Source organism: Schistocerca cancellata, chromosome 9 (genome assembly GCF_023864275.1).
Source record: "Schistocerca cancellata isolate TAMUIC-IGC-003103 chromosome 9, iqSchCanc2.1, whole genome shotgun sequence".
In the NCBI taxonomy this organism is placed as follows: domain Eukaryota; kingdom Metazoa; phylum Arthropoda; class Insecta; order Orthoptera; family Acrididae; genus Schistocerca; species Schistocerca cancellata.
In genome coordinates this window covers 489,234,447-489,259,247 of record NC_064634.1, presented here as the reverse complement: position 1 = coordinate 489,259,247, position 24,801 = coordinate 489,234,447, and the positions used below count along the sequence as shown (strand labels likewise).

The 24,801-nt window shown below is 42.5% G+C and overlaps 1 non-coding gene across 1 annotated transcript; it reads right to left on the bottom strand.

Annotated features, from left to right (window-relative positions):
* Positions 1-24,260: 24,260 nt before the first annotated feature.
* On the bottom strand, positions 24,261-24,344 carry Trnap-ugg (transfer RNA proline (anticodon UGG)). The gene has a single exon. It is a non-coding gene; the product is annotated as a tRNA-Pro (tRNA).
* Between the last annotated feature and the right edge of the window lie 457 nt (positions 24,345-24,801).

Here is a 24,801-nt window from a genome sequence, read left to right as displayed (position 1 = left end):
AGTTAGGAAATTTGTTCCTTAGGCCCTCAGTAATATTGATGGTATTCCGCAATTGCAAATTATTCTCTGTACGAAGACGTATGCTATTATGTCGGCATCCTATTATGCTGCAGGCTGCGCTACAAAGAATTTCGTCCTGAAATGACAGGATGCAAATGTTCCCCTCCTCTGTTATCTGAAGTGGGCCAACTATGTCAGCCACACAATGAGTAAATACCTAGTTAGGTGCCGGCCGGAGTGGCCGAGCGGTTCTAGGCGCTTCAGTCTGGAACTGCGCTACCGCTACGGTCGCAGGTTCGAATCCAGCCTGGATAGTGGATGTGTGTGATATCCTTAGGTCAGTTAGTTTTAAGTAGTTCTAAGTTCTAGGGGACTGATGACCTCAGAAGTTAAGTCCCATAGTGCTCAGAGCCATTTGAACCATTTGAACCTAGTTAGGTATTTCGGTCAGCACTGAGGGCATATTCAACTTATTCTGCGTAATATTTTGCTTCTAACAACTCTCTCAACTTCTTATGTACTCTTCTGTCTTTCTTTTATCTCTCCATGATTTACACCTTTTAATTTAACAATATGCGTGGTTGATTACTTGACGTCCACCTACTGGTACCGGGTCCTCTTGCCCTTCTTTGTCGACCTCTTCTTCATTCCTAACGACTGCATCTGCGTCTTCTGGTATGCATGACAATCCATCTGCTACGGTGTTTTGTGATGTTTTTTGTATATTACTTCAAAGTCACATTCTGCCATTTTAATTCTGAATTTCATTAATCTTGACGCTGGACCACTTGTATGCACGAACCATTTAAGGAGTTTGTGATAAGCACATACAACGAGTTTTCTTCTACACACATAAGGTCAGTAACGCCTGACTGACCACACTATGACAAAGAGGTGTCGCTCGATCGTACTCTACCCTCTGTCAGTGAGTTCGGCATTCTAGACGCTAAGGTTACTGGTAAATCCCGCGCTGATTCTCTTTGCCTCAGTAAGGCACCAATCGGCTGCTTGCTAGCGTCCGTTGTGGTTATGAACTGCTCCGTAAAATCAGAATTCTGTAAGATCGGCGACTAACTATTTCTTTTTTTATTCTTGGAAAGTTGCTTCCTGCTGAATCTACCACTTATAGTTTGCTCCCTTCTTCAGTAATTGGTTGGTTACTTCGTTAGTTTGTCGATTAAAGGGACTAAAATGCAAGGTTATCAGTCCCTTTTCCCTTAGTCACACAGGTCTCGGACTAAACCACACCCCAAAATAATTATATCGCATGAAATGCGGGGAAGGAACAAAATTGATAAAAGTGTATATGTAACAACACAGAAGTAGATAACAAAAGTATCAAGCCAAAACTGAAAATATTAATAAATTTCCCTCACATTATGTCTATGGTCACAAATTTGTTGTCGTCAGGCTACTAGTTTCGGCCTATAATGACCATCTTCAGAGCACTTGCCCGCGAAAGGCAAATGTCCCGAGTTCGAGTCTCGGTCCGGCACACAGTTTTCATCTGCCAGTAAGTTTCATATTGCGCACACCCCGCTGCAGAGTGGAAATCTCATTCTGGGAACATCCCCCAGGCTGTGGCTAAGACATGTCTCTGCAATATCCTTTCTTTCAGGAGTGCTACTTCTGCAAGGTTTGCAGGAGATCTTCTGTAAAGTTTGGAAGGTAGGAGACGAGGTACTGGCGGAAGTAAAGCTCTGAGGACCGGGCGTGAGTCGTGCTTGGGTAGCTCAGTTGGTAGAGCACTTGCCCGCGAAAGGCAAAGGTCCCGAGTTCGTGTCCCGGTCCGGCACACAATTTTAATCTGCCAGGAAGTTTCATCTTCAGATCTGTTTTATAAAAACATGTCCTAATGTACTGGAGCCATAGAGGCATCGACAAATGTTAAACACAAAATTAGCACCAGTATCGTCAAACGTATGTAAAGAACAGCATATGCGAGAGTCATCTTGTCAGCAGCACTACAGCAGCACTTGGCCTTGTTTGACGTTCGAAGGCCTGAATATGCGACATTTTGGGCCTGTTTGCTTACAGATGATACGTGGCTGCGTCGCTGTTTACTTTCAATTCGCAATCAGTGAGAGTTAAATCAGCAGTTTCTCCATGCGTATCGACCTGTTAATGGAGTGACGGAAGCGGCTTGCACTGTACGTCTCCACCTAAGTTACGAGGGTATTCCCAAAAGTAACGTCACCTATTTTTATAAATACATAGACCTGTTTATTTCTACAATGGTTTCCATCAGTTTACAGCTTGAACATTTAGCTATTTTTCGACCTAATCACCATTTCTGTCGATGCATTTTTGTATACGCTGTGGCAGTTTTTGTATGCCCATGTCATACCAGCTCGCCGCCATGCTGTTCAGAAAGTTATGAACCTCTTCTTTCACCTCATCGCCTGAGCTCTCGGGCCAAATGTTCCTTTAACCTATGGAACATGTAATAGTCACTGGGCGCCAAGTCAGGACTATAGGGTGGGTGGGTGATTATGTTCCACTGAAACTGCTGCAGGAGAGCAACCGTTTGCCGAGCGATGTGTGGGTGAGCGTTGTCATGGAGAATGTGTACGCCCTTGCTCAATATTCCTCTTCTCCGGTTCTGAATTGCCCGGTTTGAGTTTTTTCAGAGTCTCACACTACCTGTCAGCGTTAATTGTGGGCATAAAAAAACTGCCACAGCTTCACAAAAATGCATGGACAGAAATGGTGATTATGTCGAAAAATAGCTAATTGTTCAAGCTGTAAACTGATGTAAGCCATTGAAGAAATAATCAGGTCTGTGTACTTATAAAAAAATGTGAGACTTTACTTTTGGGATTACCTTCGTACAAGGCTTACTTCTAACACCCATATGTAGATGATTTTGCTTTTTTTCGGCAACATTTCATGATTCAGTCATTACTGCGTCAATAGTTGTTGAGGGACAACCATAAGAAACATGTTGATATCTGACTGGTTCCCACACTTGATCAAGGGCTGGCTTGTGAGAGAAACGGCCAGCTCAGGGCGAGTGTGCAACGAATCCTTCTTGCAGAAAGTCTTGCTCACTGCTCACAACACGTAACCAGGAACTCTCCTGCTAAACAAGGACGTGACCTGAGGCTTCAGAAGCTCTTTGATCCAGCCGCGGATTTCCATATTCTCCTGCATACAAATGTGTGGCAACGTAGTGTGTTTCCCCTAACGGAATCCCAAACGATCTCTATTCCACCGTTATGATGCTCAAAAATGCTGGGTACGACACACAGCGAACACAATAGCGTCTAACACACATCGAGACATCACTGTAGAATAGGCTAATGCAGTTTGAGGCTAATTTAATATTTACATTAGGTCAAGAAGAACTATGTTGACCGTGAATGTTAAATGCACTTTAGCACTGAACTCTGAAATATTATTTAAGTAAATGTTATCTTACTATATTATTTGAGGAAGTATATGCCGTTAACATTTATTAAAAAATGCATTTTTAATTTTATGAAATTTGTTTGTTAAATGTATACGCGAAAATAAAACACATAGTTCTATCAGTGGCAAAGCGATAGCATATCGCCGCGCGGAATTAGCCGAGCGGTCTCAGGCGCTGCAGTCATGGATTGCGCTGCTGATCCCGGCCGAGGTTCGTGTCCTCCCGCGGGCATGGGTGTGTGTGTTTGTCGTTAGGATAATTTAGGTTAAGTAGTGTGTAAGCTTAGGGACTGATGACCTTAGCAGTTAAGTCCCGTAAGATGTCACACACATTTGAACGTTTTTGATAGCAAATCAGTGACAGACAGCCTGCGTATAAGGGCCACGTGCTTACTGCTTGGAAGCTCCAAGTAACGCCTCACATGAAGTCACATACCACGTATCTAGCCATGGCCCGGGGTCGACGAGGTGTACAGGCCCTGCAACGGTCTTGTGACGTCACACAAGCCGCCTCGAGGCCTACGAGAAAGACAGGCCGCGGCGCGTACGTCACGAAGGTAGCCCTGCGCTCGCTCACTCGCTCGCTCAAATCAGCAGACAAACTACGTTTCTACACCTGTTAACTAGTTACTAGGCGTGTCCGTACAAACGAAAACTGAATCTTTTACTGGAATCCGCTATTATGGAATCTTACTGTTACTAGTCCAATAATGATGGGAAGTCCATGGGCCTTCTTATAATTTGTTACGACTGTATTGTTAATTAAAAGCAAAAAGCACTCAGTCATCAGGCCATATGTGGGCCACAGGGACCATCCGACCGCCGTGTCATCCTCAGCTGAGGATGCGGATAGGAGGGGCGTGTGTTCAGCACACCACTCTCCCACTTGTTATGGTGGTTTTCTTTGACCGGAGCCGCTACTATTCAGTCGAGTAGCTCCTCAATTGGCATCACGAAGCTGAGTGCACCCCGGAAATTGGCAACAGCACATGGCGGCCCATCCAAGTGCCGACCACTTCGGTGATCTGACGGGAACCGGTGTATACACTGTGGCAAGGCCGTTGCCGTACGAGGTGCATTCAAGTTCTAAGGACTCCGATTTTTTTTTTCTCCGGACTGGAAATAGATAGGAACATGCGCATTGTTTTAAAATGAGGCCGAATTCATTGTCAATACGTCCCAGAGATGGTAGCACCGTACGGCAGATGGAATTTTACCGCCAGCGGCGAGAATGAGAACTGTTATAAATACTTAAAATGGCGACGTTTTCCTAACTTGAACAGCGTGCAATCATTCGTTTTCTGAATTTGCGTGGTGTGAAACCAATTGAAATCCATCGACAGTTGAAGGAGACATGTGGTGATGGAGTTATGGATGTGTCGAAAGTGCGTTCGTGGGTGCGACAGTTTAATGAAGGCAGAACATCGTGTGACAACAAACCGAAACAACCTCGGGCTCGCACAAGCCGGTCTGACGACATGATCGAGAAAGTGGAGAGAATTGTTTTGGGGGATCGCCGAATGACTGTTGAACAGATCGCCTCCAGACTTGGCATTTCTGTGGGTTCTGTGCACACAATCCTGCATGACGACCTGAAAATGCGAGAAGTGTCATCCAGGTGGGTGCCACGAATGCTGACGGACGACCACATGGCTGCCCGTGTGGCATGTTGCCGTGAATTTTTCAATCCAGAAACAAAGCGCCAGTCATCTCAATGGAAGCACACAGATTCACCGCCACCAAAAAAATTTCGGATAACCGCCAGTGCAGAAAAAATGATGGTGTCCATGTTCTAGGACAGCGAGGGCATAATCCTTACCCATTGCATTCCAAAGGGCACTACGGTAACAGGTGCATCCTACGAAAATGTTTTGAAGAACAAATTCCTTCCTGCACTGCACCGGGAGGGGCTGCGCGTGTGCTGTTTCACCAAGACAACGCACCCGCACCCGTCGAGCTAACGTTACGCAACAGTTTCTCCGTGATAACAACTTTGAAGTGATTCCTCATGCTTCCTACTCACCTGACCTGGCTCCTAGTGACTTTTGGCTTTTTCCAACAATGAAAGACACTCTCCGTGGCCGCACATTTACCAGCCGTGCTGCTATTGCCTCAGCGATTTTCCAGTGGTCAAAACAGACTCCTAAAGAAGCCTTCGCCACTGCCATGGAATCATGGCGTCAGCGTTGTGAAAAGTGTGTAGGTCTGCAGGGCGATTACGTCGAGAAGTAACGCCAGTTTCACCGATTTCGGGTGAGTAGTTAATTAGAAAAAAAATCGGAGGCCTTAGAACTTGAATGCACCTCGTACAATAAAATAAAATCATGCTAAAGTGATTGTCATTGCATAAGCCACCACTTCCAGCATATAATTATAACTAGAAGAGACTAAATGCTATAAACAAGCCATTATACCATTTATATTGAGTACTGATCTAAAATTAAATTTTCCTGTGGTACTGTTAATCAGTAAGACTTCATAATAGCAGATTTCAGTGGAAGATGCAATTCTCGTTAGTATTTATACGCCCAGCTAAGAGTTAACAGGTTTAGAAACGCTGTTAAGCTGAGCGAGCGAGCGAGTTCAGGGCTACCTCCGTGACGTACGCGCCGCGGCTTGTCTTTCTCGTCGGCATCGAGCCGCCCTGTCCACCACACTAGGCGAACGCTAGGCTCCGTGGTGTGTACATATAAAATCAGTATTTAATTGGAAAGGTACCCATCGTAGGACTTAATTCTGTCGGGTACTATCGAGAAATTCCACGCATTTAAATATGCAGTCAAGAATTATTAAAATCGTCTGAAATAGATGCTCGCTCCCGGCCGGAGGCGGCTTCTGGCACTCGTAAGACCTGCAGGGTCACGTGCTGTGACGTATTCGCCGCTCCCTGTCTTTCTGTCGTTGTCGATGAGCTTGTGCATCTGTCAGCCATGCACGTTTTCTCGGCCGTGAGGCACGCTAACGTCACAGTGTTAACCAAGAAACTTCACTGAGGAGGTTTTAACTTCTGTAAGTGTTCCCGAAAATACTCGAGCGCTGCAAAATACCAGTTATTTTTCACAATGATACATTCATTTGGCGTGAATTTTGTTATATTAGGCCACTTCTTCGAGCTCTCTAAGGGAAACTGCCACAATACGCTGAATTTGGGCAACACAGGACTAAAGGTACCGTAAATACTACGCCATTTGGACCATAAAAGAAACTGCCCAACATTTTCAAGTAAATAAAATACATTGTTGCGAAGACTTAAACGTAAATCCCCTCTAGCAAATTCTAACGGTGTTACCGTGATTATTCATTCGTGATACGTATTTTTCTCCATTAACTGAATTAAATTAAAATTAAAGTACTTTCAGATCTTAATCAAACTTCGACACTTCTTAGACTGTAAGCAGCAGAAGTGTGAGAAATCGCTTCAGGTCTTACCTAACCTCAAATCTGCAGATTTATAATATGGCTACGAAGTTTTGCGCGACGAACATCTCGCATAAAAAGTTCTCTGTTCTTGGAATTGTATCCGGCTTTGAAGCGGCAAGTAAACTGAGACCTCTTTATGCAGATACGTCATATTCTTACTAGTACTAATTTTGTGTGATATTGTTACGGAAGCGTTCTGTTACTGACGAATTCGGTTCATAGAATTGTTTCGTTTCCGATCCCTTTCGCTCCTCCTTTTTTATTTTTCTTGAATAACGCATACTGCGCAGTAATCTTATTGGCAAGTCTCTCACTGTAGTACATTCCCGAGATATTCACTGTGAACAAATTCTGTGGTTGTATACGGTTGAAATGGCATGAATAGCATCAAATCGTGACCTTTATGTGTTAAATGAATTTCTTTATCGAATCATTGATTATTGAAGCATTTAAATATTTCATAACTCACAGGCCGTCATTCCTTTCGACATTATGAACTGCTTCAACAGAAATAACTTCACTCTGCGGCTTCCATAGCCTCGTCATTTCACCAGCGCTTGAGATGAACAGATAAAGAGATAATTATGCTAGTCAAAAGTTAATATATTAAAAATTAAGTTGTTTCATCTTGTAACTTGAGTATTAACCTACAGAAAACTCTAAATATTTCACTCCACAGTATTTCAAAATTTAAATAAAAATCTGAGTACAGAAAATCACAGTATTACTACAAAACGGAGTTAGAAGCGTTTTAAAACCCCTCCAGACGTAGAAATAATGTTGTACCACAGTATATTACACGGAAACTTATGTCTTCGCATGCGCATGCGTACGTCCTGTGTGTGTGTGTGTGTGTGTGTGTGTGTGTGTGTTTCACATCTCTTTCTGATGACTGACTCGATTTCAGCCAAACTTCGTACACACATCCTTTACTGTCAGGCAACGATCGCTGGAAAAGGGGGACGTAAAGACCACCTACCTATTACAGTGGAGAAGATATGACGTCATGACGAATGACGTGTGAAAAACTGCTTCAATATGCACGACTTACGTCTGTGCTACTGACTGTATTGGCAACTAATTTCTCAGACAGTATTCACATTCGCCACTATATGTACCTACGCAAGTATATCATTGAACGGCACAGCTTAAGACGTATGATGTCAAAAACACTAAGATGCGTGTAAAATTGGCAAAATCAATACGCCGGGTTTGTCAGCTAGTAATTACACAATTTCCGTACACACTGTTGCAAACCAATAAGAGATTCAACACAACAGTCAATGATAAGTAAGAGCAAATGCAATATTCTGAGAATGAGCGAGAGAAACGAACTTTATAGTAGACCTATTCTCAGAAAAATCAGCATCAATAACAAATGGCTCTGAGCACTATGGGACTTAACTTCTAAGGTCATCAGTCCCCTAGAACTTAGAACTACTTAAACCTAACTAACCTAAGGACATCACACACATCCATGCCCGAGGCAGGATTCGAACCTGCGACCGTAGCGGCCGCGCGGTTCCAGACTGTAGCGCCTTTAACCGCTTGGCCACCATGGCCGGCCATCAATAACAGCAAAAAAGGTATTAGTAACAGTAGGAACATTGTGTAGCGATAAGGGAAAGAAAAGGCTCAATTTAGTAGGTGAACAAAGACGTGGTCAGGAATGGAAATAAGGTTATACCCAATAATCGCTGATTGGTGGCAAGAGTGGAAGACAGTAGGGCGCAGCTGCCGGGAACGGCCTAATTTGCCGCTACGGTGAACTACAGTTAAGCCTGCAGGCACGATGTCTGGGGACAGGAGCGCTGTCCATTTGTTTGTTTATTCAGTGTACAGCACTGAAGTTGAAATACAATAAAAAGATAAGGAACAAACAAGATATAAATACAAATGATACATTGAAATTAACAGTTTTTATATGCTACGATCCTGTCTGCTTATCCAGTCAGAGCTTGTCGGTGTACGGATGAAAGGATCTACATCGACATGATTACTCTCCAATTCACAATTAAGTATCTGACACAGGGATTATCGAACAACCGACAAAATACTTCCGTACCGTTCCACTCTCGAACAGCGCGAGGGGGAAAACGAACATTCGGCCCTTGTGCGCGAGCTCTGATCTCTCCTATTTTATTATGATATCATTTCTCCCTCTATAGGTGGACGCCCACAAAACATTTTCACACTCTGAGGAGAAAGTTGGTGAATGAAATTTTATGAGAAGATCACGTCGCAACGAAATACGCCTTTGTTTTAATGACTGCCAACCCAATTCGTGTATCATATCCGTGCACTCTCTCCCCTATTTCGTGATAATACAAAATGAGCTGCCTTTCTTTGAACTTTCTCCATGTCTTCCTTCAATTCTATCTGATGCGATTGCCACACTGCACAGAATTGCCCCAGAAGAGGGCGGACAAGCGTAATGTAAGCAGTCTCATTAGCAGACTGTTTGCATTTTCTAAGTGCTATGCCAGTAAATCGCAGTGTTTCGTTTGTTTTCCCCAAAGCAACATCTATGTGACCGTTCCAGTTTAAGTTAAACGTAATTGTAATCTCTAACTATTTAGTTGAATTTACAGCCTTTAGATTTGTGTGATTTGTCGTGTAAGCGGAATTTAGCGGATTCCTTTTAGTACTTATGTGGATGACTTTATACTTTTCATTATTTAGAGTCAATCGCCACTTTTTGCACTACACAGATATCTTGTCTAAGGCATTTTGCTATTGGTTTTGGTCATCTGATGACTTTACAAGATGGTAAATGACAACATAATCCTAAACACTCTAAGATGGCTGCTCACGTTGTTGGCTAAATAGTTTCTGTCGCGCAGGAGCAGCGCAGGGTTTGTAAAACGTCCTTGGGAAACGCCACATATTACTTCCGTTTTACTCGATGACTTTTCGTCAGTTACTACGAACTGTCGCTCTTTGGCGGGTAACCGCGAGTCCAGTCACACAACTGAGATTCCATACTCTCGCAATCTGGTTAGAAGTCGCTTCTGGGGAATGAAAATGAAAGCATTCTGGAAACCTAAAAATATGGACTCGATTTGATAATCCTCTATCGATAACACCCAGTACCTCGTGAGAGGAAAAAGCTAGTTGTGTTTCACGAGAGTGGTATTTTCTGAATGTGTGTCGGCTGTTTGTCAATAAATCATTTATTTCGAGGTAATTCATGATGTTCGAACACTGTATATGTTCCAGAATCCAACTGCAAATCGACGTCAGTGACATGGGTCTGTAATTCAGCGTTTGTCTCATCCAGGTAGGTTCTCCATTTATGCTCCATGACAATGTATTGTCTGGTCTTGCTCCAAAGTCATAGCTTCGGCTGGATTGCTTGGTCCATTTCTGTTGAAACCAGTCTTTCTTCCTTCCTTCATTCCTTGCCACATTTCTGCAGGTTTATTGCATAAATTTATGTCCAGTTCGAATGCGACTTATATTCTTCAACTCACGCCGTGGGAGTTCAAAGTCTTAGGGCTTATGTAGAAGCTCAATAAGATGTCAAGCTTCAGATGGAGCATTCGCAGCCGGCATTACACGACATTTGCTGTCAATCGTGGCACAGTTGGGCCAGTCGCAGGCCGGCCGCTGTGACCGAGCGGTTCTAGGTGCTTCAGTCCGGAACCGCGCTGCTGCTACGGTCGCAGGCTCGAATCCTGCCTCGGGCAAGGATGTGTGTGATGTCCTTAGGTTAGTTAGGTTTAAGTAGTTCTAAGTCTAGTGGACTGATGACTTCGGATGTTAAGTCCCATAGTGGTTAGAGCCATTTGAATCATTTGAGCCAGTCGCAGGGATGGATGGAACGAAGTCGATTGATTGTCAACCTGGGGATTTCTTAATGGATGGGAAGTTAAGGTTATTTATTGTTTTGAAGTATTCTTTCAACAGAGCTTCTTGTCTTCGTAACAGTGGAGCTGGGTGTTGGAAGCCAGTACAATGGGCTAGTTCTTACCTATCCGGAGATGATTCTGGTCGTTGTGTTGAGCTGAGCGTCTACCTCATTTACGAGACGGCGGTTGAATCACAATATTCAGCTGCAGAAAACACTATAGTGAGCACAGGAGTGTTAAGCGTATCTGCTGATTAAATTAACAGTAAACAACTAATACAACAGTAAAGCGGTGAACGAGATAGCTCTCTTTAACTTCGATGACAGTTTCACTGTATTACGAGGGCAGTTCAATAAGTAATGCAACACATTTTTTTTTTCTCGGCCAATTTTGGTTGAAAAAACCGTAAATTTCTTGTGGAATATTTTCAAACATTCCCGCTTCGTCTCGTATAGTTTCATTGACTTCCGACAGGTGGCAGCGCTGTACGGAGCTGTTAAAATGGCGTCTGTAACGGATGTGCGTTGCAAACAACGGGCAGTGATCGAGTTTCTTTTGGCGGAAAACCAGGGCATCTCAGATATTCATAGGCGCTTGCAGAATGTCTACGGTGATCTGGCAGTGGACAAAAGCACGGTGAGTCGTTGGGCAAAGCGTGTGCCATCATCGCCGCAAGGTCAAGGAAGACTGTCTGATCTCCCGCGTGCGGGCCGGCCGTGCACAGCTGTGACTCCTGCAATGGCGGAGCGTGCGAACACACTCGTGCTACTCTTCAGAAATTGAAGAAACGACTTCAGCGTGTTCGTAGGCACAAAAATCTGAACGAACTTGTCCTTCTTCATGACAACGCAAGACCTCACACAAGTCTTCGCGCCCGAGAGGAGCTCACAAAACTTCAGTGGACTGTTCTTCCTCATGCACCCTACAGCCCCGATCTCGCACCGTCGGATTTCCATATGTTTGGCCCAATGAAGGACGCAATCCGTGGGAGGCACTACGCGGATGATGAAGAAGTTATTGATGCAGTACGACGTTGGCTCCGACATCGACCAGTGGAATGGTACCGTGCAGGCATACAGGCCCTCATTTCAAGGTGGCGTAAGGCCGTAGCATTGAATGGAGATTACGTTGAAAAATAGTGTTGTGTAGCTAAAAGATTGGGGAATAACCTGGTGTATTTCAATGCTGAATAAAACAACCCCTGTTTCAGACAAAAAATGTGTTGCATTACTTACTGAACTGCCCTCGTACAATCTGTATGATTAATCTAGAACATATAGCTGCCACAGGTACACACACTTGCTTCGAAGAAGAGGTTTTCTACACCGAGGCACCATTTTAGCTTTTCCGCTGTGTGGCGCACGATCACCGAGATAATCGCCTCCTCCCTGAGCTGGTTATATCGCCACCTTATCAGTACGGGGCGTATGTTTGCACTCTTGCGACAGAACATGGAGGTGGCTCAGCGTACGGTAGCTAATACATAGCAACAAACTGGCAAAATCAGTGTCCCATCTGTTCTCTTCTACCAGACCACAAAGGCTGCTGCAGTAAAAAGAAAATATATTTCGCTATCAGCAAATTGCGTTCGCGATTTCTAATGCCAAACCAGCTGCATTATTGCAAACACTAACGTATTCGATTCGGTCAGACTTTCAGATAAAAACAAAAATATGTTCTGAACAAACGAGGAAGTAATTATAGACTTTTGACTCATTTTAGACACTGTTGCGTCATAAAAATAGCGTAGTTTCTAGAATAATTCGACGAACAAAGGCAAAGAAAAAACCGTAAGTGGATTCGAGTCCTTATATGAAGTTTCCCTCTAAATGAAGTTTACGTACACATTTTTTTTCTGTTTTCCGTTAGTAATTACCTCCTACTGACAGGCGTCCAGCAAAAATATTTCATCTCCGATAATGATGTAGTTTAACCTGACATACAGCTTGACGTTATGCCTCAAGTAAAGTAGTACTTGAACATCTCCATTTCCTGTTCAGCCCTCGAACCTCCGAAGGCCATTCTATAGGCCAAGAAAGCACATTTCACTATAATGCAGACTAGCGTTCCCTGTGTTTGACCGAAGAATGTGAAAGTTCTTGCATGTTACTACTGGAATTTTGTAAAATAAATAAATAATCGTTCATCTTAAGGAAAACATCAGCGGTTACCTTAAAACCTATCAGTTCTCGCCTGCACCAAAAACTTTCCTTTACAATTCACTGTAAGTTGTAGTGTGCACAAAATGGCTTACGTTTTTATGAGAAAAGAGCTGTGTCGAACTTGGACTAGTGAAGTAGAGATCGTTGTATACCAAACGATATGGCTGAAACCAATTTTTCCCATTACTAATCAAAGCGGTGGGGTATTCAAAAATGAAAAAGTTCTTTAAAAAAGTACAATTAGTTGTTTCTGGTAATGGAACACAGAAATCCATCGACATTGTGGAGGCGCAGTGGCGAATAAACACCACATATCTTTCAAGGCTGCCGCCTTGCTGGGGCTTTGAAACTGCTCGAAACTCGCTGACTAGTATGTCGTAAGCCGTCCAGACTGCCCACAATGAGAATTAGTTCAGTTTCTCCAAACATAGATGAAGTTAACAAAAGTTTGATGAACGAGGAAACCAAGATTACGCGACTTTTGCGAGTCCGAAGAAGACCTCATTACTGATGATGAACAGTTAAAGTGAACGGGCGCAGGTAGTTATTAGGAATTATCAACTGTGAGCTCGCGTTCTCAGTTAACTTTATCAGCTCGCTGCCATCGGTGAAATTATACAAAACACTGTGGGGGACATTTCTCACAAGCGAAGTGCGGGCCGCGGGCTCACAGAACCGCAGCAAAATGTGTCTACGACACAAATCGCTAGTCCCAAAAACAGTGGTACGAACCGTTCTCATGCAAAACAGCATTTCTTAACACGAGAGGCATTTGAATGAGCACCTGTTCAATCCAAGGTTTAAGAGAGAAACTTTGGTAATGCGAAAAAAACCAAGTATCGATATAATAGGACCAAAAACACACATACTTTAATGTCGTGATTTATTTCTAAACTCCCCTCTGTTTAACGGGCTCCGAAAAGGCTCAAAATCATGAAAAGTTCAATTTTTACTTTTTTGCGTTTTCTGAATCTGCAGACTATTACCTTTTAATAGATATATAATTTATTCAATTCCGAAGACTACAACTATTTTTAAATATTTTTTGAAATGTGTTCTACATGGGCGTGACCCACTGTGGCGCTGTTAAACTGCTGTCAAATGGTGTTGTTATTAACGTCCGTGTTCATCAGGTACATTTTAGTGATGTGAGATAAAGTATGTGTTGTGGCTAACCTGTGATGGAGGTGATAAAACCTATTTTCAGAGACTTAGCAGCACCTGAACTGTTGAAAAAGTGTATTCACGGAAAAACTCAAAACCCCAATGAAAGTGTAAATAGTGTTATATGGTCGAGAATCCCCAAGACTGTATTTGTTGGAATAGAAACACTTCACTTTGGTGTGTATGATGCTGTTGCGACTTTCAATGATGGCAACATTGTAAGGTGCAACGTATTTAGAAATATGGGAATGAAGATAGGTTCTAACATGGTACGAGCGATGCTTCCTTTAGACAAGGAACGCCTTCGGGCTGCAGACAGGGCTGTAAAGAGTCTAGAAATACAAGCAAGAGTAAACAGGAGGAGGAACAAGAGGAAGCTGGAGGAGGAGTTTGCAGAGGATGAAGATAATCCATCCTATGGACCTGGAATGCACTAAAAAGTTAATCCAATCTTTGTCGCTCGATTCCCAAAACTTTTATTTTCTCATACTAATTACATGTTTTCTAAGGATCTTCCAAACATATTTGTTTCAAACTTTCAGTAAATGTTACACAGTACCTTCTGCATAATTTAACACAGCCTTTTTCCAAAAAACTGTATATTTTTGAACATATAAATAAAAAATTACAAAAAAATGTTGTGAATTTTCATTACAATTGAAAAAACTCATCTTTAATAACTGAACTAAAATTTTGTAAAATCCCTGTGTTAAGTTGTAGCCCATATTCCAATAAATAATCTGTAAAAAGTTCAACTTCCTACCTCAAATACTTTGTGAGGAAAGATGTAATTTATAAGCGTTATTTTAACATTGCAAGTATAGGGCGTTCCGGAGCCCCTTAATATAATTACTCTATCTGAAGAATAATTTTTTTCTGCTGACCGGATAGCGTTGCACAGCTAATCAAAGTGCAGATGTTATATTTGAATGAAATGGTGAAAACAAAATGCTACACAATCAATTTTCTGTATCGAAGTACAAGCATATGTCAGTATATGCATAGCTTAAGGCAAGTTGTGGCATTGACATAACAATATTATCGTTTGAAAATGTAGTTAATGTGGACTTCGATATTGGACTGCTTGGATACAGAAGTGTTGCCTGTGCAACACTTTCAGGTCGGTGGAAAAAGATTGTTGTTCAGATAGCGAAATCATTTTAAGCAGAGAGAAGTATAGCAATAAACCAAGACACCAAAACACATGTTTCTGTTCTAGTATATCTACAGAGCGGTTATAATGAAACTGTAGATTCTCACAGAGGTTCATTGCGGGCTGTAATAATCCCATGGCAGCGGAACTTGGTTGATATGCTAACACGTTAAGGGAGGGTGTCGATGAAATTGACCAAAAATGTCAATTATCGATTTATTTTTTATTTGTTAGTACAACTCATGGGCAATAAGTTCCCAAAGTTTCAATGTTGAAATCGCATGCATCCGAAGTGCCTGAAAATTAATTAAAATTGTGACATGGCCTCCCTGCCACGCCCACGTTTTGAAGCAGCACTTCAGTACCAGCTCAGTGAACAACGATTCCGTGTATTACTTTCAACCAAACGTGTGCGGGATACATCTAGAAGGCCGTGATACATACTCTTTGGTTTTATAGATCATCTTTGACCGATCCTGCCCTTCTCAAAAAGTGTGTTCATGACAAAAACCAAACTCCAAATGAGTCTCTAAATTCACTCACATGGAAACGATGCCCTAAAAACACATTTGCATCTGCTACAGTTGTCAGAACTGATTATGATGCAGTTATTGTATTTAATGATGGGAACGTTGGGAGGATGACGGTATTAGAAAGAATGGGCTTCAAGATAGGAAATTTTACTCAAGGCATCCTGAGAAAAATAGATTTACAGCGCGTCTCTGCAGCTCAAAAGTCAGTTGAAGATCTGGTAAAGGAAAGAAGACAGACAAGAAACCAGAAGAGGAGTCTTGAAGGGAAAGACGACCCAGAGTGCAAAGGTGGTGCCTTATGAAGAAGTGACATAAGGGAAAAACTTAGGTTGAACTTTAAATTGCGTTTTCTGAAAAGTTTGATTTTTTTTAAAGTTTACGTACCTTTTCTTCAGATTCTATGAATGCTAGAATTATGAAATTTTGTACACATATTTCTGTAAACCTAATAAACGTTGTCTCAAGAGGAAATTTTTAATTCTGATTGCAAGCTGAGATATGGGGCAAAGTGGTTGGAATTTTGCACGAATTTAAAATTGTACTTGTGGAATTTTAATTAAAAAATTATGAAAATTCTCCTATTTGACCTATTCCAAAAACCTCATGAGAGCAGCTTACAGTAATAAAGATATGAAACAGAATTTTTTGTGGAAATGTCTTGAATACTTTCTGAGAAAAAGGAACAAACATTATTTTTTGAAAATAAAACTTCAAATTTCAATGAAGAAAAAGTTGAATATATATAATCGAAGGATTTTATATTTAAATGTATTATTTTCATGTAAAACGTGGTACAAAATTTCATTGTCATATCTCGAAAACTTTGGATTTGGTGAATTTTTGAAATAGTGTGTGTTTTTCATCAACGCCACCCCTTAATGCGGAACAGATTTACGCTGAAAAAGACTACAGTAGTTCCAATTTTGGCCACAAGCTGCAAATCTGAAGCTGTACAACATTTCATCGACGTTCTCGGTGCTCATATTGAACAAACTGTTTATTTGATTAGATTAGATTAGATTTACTTTCATTCTAATTGATTCATATTGAAGAGGTCCTCCAGGATGTAGAACATGTCAGAAAAACAATAATACATGACAAATATTTACAGCTAAAACAAATAAGTTAACGTACCTTCCACAGGTCCCAAGAGGAACGATCTTCATTTTTTTTAAATTAACACTTTATGAAAGGATCATTTTACAACACTCATTTACTAAGATCACAGTAATTAACTGAATTTAAAATTTAAAAAAAATGCTTTTGTATTTATAAGGTAATAAACGTATAATAGAACTACTACAATACTTATTTACAATGAACACATTACTGCACTAAAAGGGCGCAGAATTTAGATTGTACTGTATATATAAAAACAGTACGGAGTAACCCACCGCCCTGAAATGTAAGGTGGGTCGGATGCTTCTAAATCCAACGGCAAACTCTTATTATTATTACATTCTTATTGATATACAGTGGTTAATGCTTATGTAAATAATTTGAAGAACATAATATATGAAAATTTCCCTAAGGTTGCAAAGAATTGAATGCTTAACAATTGTTAAAGTGGTTCTATGTAATTTGTTTCTGCCTAGTTGAGGAGAATATAGTTTATATAATGCAAATATCAAAGAAAAAAATGTAATACAATAAGTGTGGTGAAAATAAGATGCAGTATGTAGAGGGCAGTAATACTCTATATTTGGATGTCTAATATAGTTAAAGTAGCTTGTTGGTTGCTAATAGCCACCTATTTCAGGTGAGAACGTCTCGGTAGAACGTCGAGCTATTCTCATCTGAAATGGTTTGTGTTTATATATGTTCATTGTGTTTTGTGGGTACTGATATGTTACTTGGCGCGCTGTATGTCAGGGCACCGCATGGTATTCAGCAGTTGTTTGTCTTATTGTTGGTAGTTGTGGTGTATTCTATGTGATACCTTAGATACATACACCTGGTATTGTACAGGTTAAATACTGACTGAGCATTTATTACATGCAATACATGAATTTTAGCTTTACATGGAGAATACACTTATGGTTGTAAATTTGTAAGTAGAAATAGAACGTAGTTCAATGCTACTTGAGTGCAGTATTCCTTAAATAACTTAATACGCAACATTTTTAGTTTTATACACAGTTCGTACAGAGAATACTTATGATACATAAAATTCAATGATTTTAGCTTTACATAAAGAAGACAATATACTTCTATCTACACATATAAGACAAATAATACATTACTTCATGTGCACAGTATACTTTAAATAGTATACGATGTGTCGTTGAGGAGGAGGAGCCTGGGAATAAAAGTGTTTCGAGCCTTTTCCTCCCAAGCGACGTTACCTTATTGCTAGAGTCTTTTATGTGGTGTCGTTGTTTATTTGTTTTATGACTGTTACTGCCTGTTGTGTTGTTTGTGACTGTGTTATAGAATGCAGTGTAGTGTGTTGTTGGGTTTGGGTCCCTTACGTGTTGATCCCTTCTGAGTCATGTCCACTTAGTCTGTTGGTTCCTGCCTCAGTTTCGGAATCTGTGGTCGTGCTTGTGTCCTCCCATGTGGTTTGTTGTGTTGTTTACCGGCCCGGGTGACCGAGCGGTTCTAGGCGCTACAGTCTGGAACCGCGCGACCGCTACGGCCGCAGGTTCGAATCCTGCCACGGGCATGGATGTGTGTGTTGTCCTTAGGTTACTTAGGTTTAAGTAGTTCTAAGTTCTAGGGGACTGATGACCTCAGAAATTAAGTTCCATAGTGCTCAGAGCCATTGGAACCACTTGTTGTGTTGTTTGTACTTGTCTACACCTCCTTCCTTTTGGCGCTTGTGCTCTTCATGCAGTGTGTTCGATACAATATCGGTTATGCTATTTATTGTGTTCCAATCATCGGGATTACGTATTATTCCAAGAATGTTGCAGTCGTTCTGTATAGGTCTCACGTGTGCTAGAGTGTTGCATAGAAGTGTGAAATGTTCTGATGTCCCAGTTTCTCCGCAAATGCATATTTCGTTGTTAATCTCATGCGGTTTAAGTGAACCGAGTACGGCCGATAGCCTGTCAGGAAATGGAACATCCCCCGGCTTGGGTCAACATGTTTTAGTTGCAATCCTTCATGTACGTCACGAAAGTAAGAGTGTACTCGGCGACCCTGTCGGATGCGTCCCACTCCCTCTGCCATGTTTGAATCCGCCATTATTTCATTTATGTTTTCTTCATAATGATGGTTCCTGTAATTTCGGTGACTTGATCGAGCCTGTCCCTCTCAAGCCAATAAAGAGCAGCTCTATAACGTATTGTTATGTCTATAGGGCAGGTCCCCATAACAACGAAAAGTGCCTCTAGTGGTCTTGAAGGCTTCGCCCATTCTCAGGAGTACACTACGTTGACATCGTTGTCATGTTTTAGTCTGTATGTTCAGTCTGTGAGCCCAAGCAGTTCCGGCGAAGCATGCTATTGATTCAACCACCGTGCGACATGGTGCAGTGGTTAGCACATTGGGCTCGCACTCGGGAGGACGACGGTTCAAACCAGCATCCGGCCATCCTGATTTAGGTTTTCCGTGACTTTCTTAAATCGTTTCCTCACCCTTCCCTAACCCGAGCTTGTGCTCCGTCTCTAATGACCTGCCGGCCGCGGTGGTCTAGCGGTTCTAGGCGCGCAGTCCGGAACCGCACGGCTGCTACGGTCGCAGGTTCGAATCCTGCCTCGGGCATGGATGTGTGTGATGTCCTTAGGTTAGTTAGGTTTAAGTAGTTCTAAGTTCTAGGGGACTGATGACCACAGATGTTAAGTCCCATAGTGCTCAGAGCCATTTTAACCATTTTTTTCTAATGACCTCCTCCTCCTGTGTGAGTGGCTGTTAATAATAAAGTCAATATTGCGCCTTTGTCATTTGTCCGACTTTTCTACCCATGTTCAGATCCTAGTCCATTACGTTTGGAAACATTTCTGTCCGTCTTGGGAAATACAGGAACCAACTTTTTCCAGCTTAAAAAGTTTTCACATTAATTTTTTAGTATATCTACCATGTTTCGCTGCCGTCACTGGACCTGTGTGAGTAGAGCTGCCCTCTAATTTTAACCACACGGTATATTCGCGTTACCAAAGTTCCTCTCTTAGATCTTGAATAAATGATCATTCAAATTTCTCTCGTGGGAAGAAACGCAAGTTTGCCTGCAAACGGCTCATATCATTTTCGTGCTATTTTCAGCGTTGAGTTCACGCACTTCCCTCCTTAGTACATGCTTTTGGGAACTCGACACGTAAAGATATCTGACATACCGTTAATCGTTTCTATTTAGAAAGTCTTCAGACGAAGGCGATTGCAAGTTAGTATCAGTAAGTTCACTTCTTTTATCGGGCCAAGTATCGCAGGAGATTTATCTGGAATTATCTCGAATCTTTATCGAGCTACACCCAACCTTTCTTTATTTACTCTTTATTTTACGAAGACACTATCCAGCTGCTTGGTGGGAATGACAAAGAGACTGTGAAACAGCAGTCTACCATCCTGACGACAAAAACGCGGAAACATTAATGATGCGGTTAGAATCACCAATAAAGGTCATTGTCCCCCAGGATTGCTAACTTCCTTGAAAACTGACTGACGCAATGTGAGCCCGCGTCAGTAACTGGATTAATTCGTCAATAAACACATTGTCCAGGCGCTCACTTTTTCAGCTACGGCTGTTGCGGTGTCGTTTAATACTTTGCCTGCTTGGCGGTAACTGCAGACAGTACAACACGTGTTCGCCATTTATGATAGTTCTCGCTTGTACACCCACCGCGACGTTCGCACGAGACTCCAGGGCAATGCGCCAGCGGAAACTGGAAGGCAGCTTCTTAGGTGCATCTTGTTACTGTATTTCCTTTCGTTGGCATTTCGCCCGATCTTCTTTTCACTGTTCTCAAAAATTCTGCACATTGTAAAATAGACAAAATTTTTCTGTTACGTAGTGCATAAATATTTTTAAGTTCTTTCAAATAGCAGTTATATTCCAGAATGAGATTTTCACTCTGCAGCGGACTGTGCGCTGATATGAAACTTGCTGGCAGATTAAAACTCTGTGCTGGACCAAGACTCGAACTCGGGACCTTTGCCTTTCGCGGGAAAGTGCTCTACCATCTGAGCTACCCAAGCACGACTCACGTCCCGTCCTTTGCCCGCGAAAGGCAAAGGTCCCGAGTTCGAGTCACGGTCCGGCACACAGTTTTAATCTGCCAGGAAGTTTCACAGCAGTTATATTGTCGGAGAGCACCTAGTTCGAATTATTCTTCTACTTTATGTAGCTGAATGACTGTCTTGACACAGTTCGCATTTAGTAGTAGCCTTGTCATCTCTATAACTACATCATACCCATCGTCTTCGATAACATTGCACATATTCTCGCTACTGTACGTTTCTATAATTTTTTTCCTTAATACTACTTTCCAGACACAAGTTACTTATTTTTGAACGCACCATCAAATATTTCCCGAACCCTTAGTATTGTGAGGTTTTCTTCAGACCTCTTCCCTCTTCTAATTTTTCTAGTCTCACTTCATTTCGCTGTTGCGAGGAACACTAAAATTGACGGCTACCTTCTGCATCACCGCAATGCAAGTGCTTCATGGATCGTCTTTCCCGGCTGTCTCGAAGTCTGTGTTTCGCTTCTGTACGACAGGCGTACAACTTCAGGAACTTTTTTCGTAAATGACACTTCAATATTTTGTTCGGAGTAAAATTCTTCTACCATCGAAATGTTTCTTTATTTGCTTCAGTCTGTTTCTGACAGTTTACTTGTTGCAGACGTCTTGGCTACTCTTGCTTGTTAGGTATGAGAATAAGCTATGTTTCCTACAGCGTCTTCACCTGTTTAAATGTGTAGCAAGTCGTGGCTGAGGTTTCTGCAACTCTTCATACAATTTTGCTTAGTCTCACTCATCATGAACGGCAAATTCTAATGCAAGCACTCTGGCTAATCCATTAAACAGCTCACTAATAGCTCCCTTACTTTCGGCAGAAGAGTTATGTCGTCTGCGAGCCTTACCACTGTTAGGTGTGGCTTTTTTTTCTTTTTGTTGCTACTTATTTTCCGAAGTGGGAGAGCGACAGTCAATCAAACTTTTGAACGAATTAAAACTGTTATTTTTTAATTCGAAAAGGTTCCTTCCGGCCAGGCCACGAGGGTCGATTTCAGTTCGCGGAGTGTCACCAGATGTTCCACCCAAACCTCTGAAAAAAAAACTCGTCGCAAATGTTTAAAATTAATGTAATGTCTGTGATCCAGGAATCGTGCATGTTGTGTGCAAGTCGGGAAAATTCTTGGGTGTATGAAAGAATTTTTCTCATAGGAGCTCACGACGGACAAATTTCGGAGGCCGTGATATGCGGAATGTGGCATACCAATAAGGCCGTTTCCCCACTAGCTGTCGTCGACGTTACGAAAGCACTCTCGGCGCCATATCGCAACACAAGCAGTTCATGCCGCGTGTCCGCACAGCAGAAGTTCCTCAGAGAAAAAGAATCATACACAAGTAGTCGTTCACATTTCCTGAAATTTGCCGACTGACAATTTGGTACCGGGAAGCCAAAGTCTTCACAACTTGTGTATACAACAATACCTTTAGGGACTGTTGCGGAACGCGTCAAAGTTGAGCTGCCTTTCTAGCGGGTAGTTATACTGAAGGTGCAGCTACTCACAGAGGTGCATTGTAAACTGTAATTACCGTACGGCAGCGGAAGTTGGTAGTTATGTTAATGCGTTAATGTGGAACCGATTTACGTTGTGAAAAAGGAGTTCCAGTTTTGGTAAAGACGTACAAATATGGCGCTGTACACTTGTACGACAGTAGGCCTATGACATTTGACACACCGTAAAGTGAGTAAGAGGAGCGAGACCGTGTGCTGATGGTAAACCTATTTTCTGAGAACGGCAACAACTACATTGGTGCATTGAGAGTATAGCAGACAGAGGTCTTAGGAGAGTCCCGATGTCATTAAATGGCGTGAAGAACATGACGATCAAAATCGAAAAGACGGGTGAGAGCGGTGTATCAACCGGAAAAGGAAGGCGCCCTATCCCAATGGAAGTTATTGAAGAGGTTGCCGTTGCAGTGACTGACCGTGCAGCAAGCTCCCAGGTGGTGCTAATTCTCGTGCAGTCGCCAAAATTGACCATCCCATGCTGAACAGCACGAAAAGCGTAAATATCCGAACTGCTGCCATGTCTTCAGACTGGAGTCTCATTGATTGGAATAGAAATGTCTTCAGTGATGAGTCTCGCTTCGAAATGAACCCCAATGAACAGTGAAGACGAGTGCGGAGACAGTGGTATACCAACCAGACTCCGGTCCACAATATGGTCCGTCAACGAGGAGTGATGGTCACGGGTGCCATTTTATTTCATTTCATAGCAGGGTTCATTTGCTTGCCTAAAGGCCAGAGATGAATCAGCGCGTTGTTGACTAGCTCAGTTTGTGAAGCTCTTTCTTTCGAATAAATAATCCAATATTTCTAAAACTGCAATCATTTGTTACCCTGTACATGTACATCACATCTGCCGAATTCCGTCTCATTTGGATACTTTCTTTGTGGTGTGTCTTTTTTTTTATTTGTCGTAGCGTGCGTAAATAATCAAACTAAAGTGTAGACTTTCACGGCCGGAAATATCATGTCCATTATAATTATCCGGGCTGTTATGCCGTGATCGGTTGATGAATTTTGTGTCGATTCCCAACGTTTCGTCTCCGACTGCGGGAGACATCTCCAGGGGGTCCGTAGCTCAATGGAAGGTCCAACACACCCACTGGCTCGCTACTGACTCCCGCTAAATTCCGTGTCCGCGCGCTCCCACACCGCGGCGTGACGTCACGTGTTTTGAAAACGTTTTTGAGTCTGTAAAATGCACCTTGCTATCAAAACTTTTTGGAAGTTTATTTCCAACTGGAAAACACTTGGTGTCATGGGACAGCTGCTAGCTCATTAGCCACTTTAGTGGCATTCGGTCACAACCCAGTTCAGTATGATTACAGAACGACCAATTCATCTAGTGCAGACTGCGAAAGACTTACCGGTTGCTGGTGACTCAACAGACAAGAGGATAGGACCAACGGTCAGACGGGAATGACTTGTTTCAGTGCCAAAGACAGCCGAGGAGCCAGCGATGTTCAGTTTCGGACAGAAAAGTCCGCCGCTCGTGGTCTCGCGGTAGCGTTCTCGCTTCCCGAGCACGTGGTCCCGGGTTCGATTCCCGGCGGGGTCAGGGATTTTCACCTGCCTCGAGATGACTGGGTGTTTGTGTTGTCCTCATCATTTCATCATCATCCAGGAAAGTGGCGAAATTGGACTGAGCAAAAATTGGGAAATTGTACGGGCGCTGATAACCACGCAGTTGAGCGCCCCACAAAACCAAACATCATCATCATCATCATCGGACAGAAAATCGGCTTTTGACTGCTGGAATGCCGCACGCTTGCCGTACTTGGTTCAAATGGCTCTGAGCACTATGGGACTTAACATCAGAGGTCATCAGTCCCCTAGAAGTAGTTCTACTTAAACCTAACTAACCTAAGGACATCATATACATCCATGCCCGAGGCAGGATTCGAACCTGCGACCGTAACGGTCGCTCGGTTCCAGACTGTAGCGCCTAGAACCGCTCGGCCACTCAGGCCGGCCGCTTGCCGTACTACAGAATTCCTTATCCCAGTCGCATACAACAGCTATTCTCCACGAAGAAGAGAGATGACTGCGAAACGAAGTAAAAGAAGATAACGGCAAGCACTGGAGCTGACTTGGGATGTCTTAAAATGTAAAAAATGGAGATGAGACAGCTTTTAGTGTCTTCGGGTGCAACAAATGGAGATGAGGCAACTTTCGAGCTGTCTTGCACCTATCTTCGCACACCTTAATTTCGGTCACGATCATTTTACGAATACGTAAAATTCGCGCTGCGCTCTGCAACGGGGGGGAAAAAAGCGGTGGCGGGGCGTAATTTTCGCTAATTCTTATTTATTAGCGACACACGGAAAGTGAAACTGCCGCTCCGGCACACAAATTTTCACCTCCGGCGCTCGCCGAAAACAGGTGGCAGCGGCTTCTGTTTTTTTTTTTTTTTTTTCCGGCCCTCG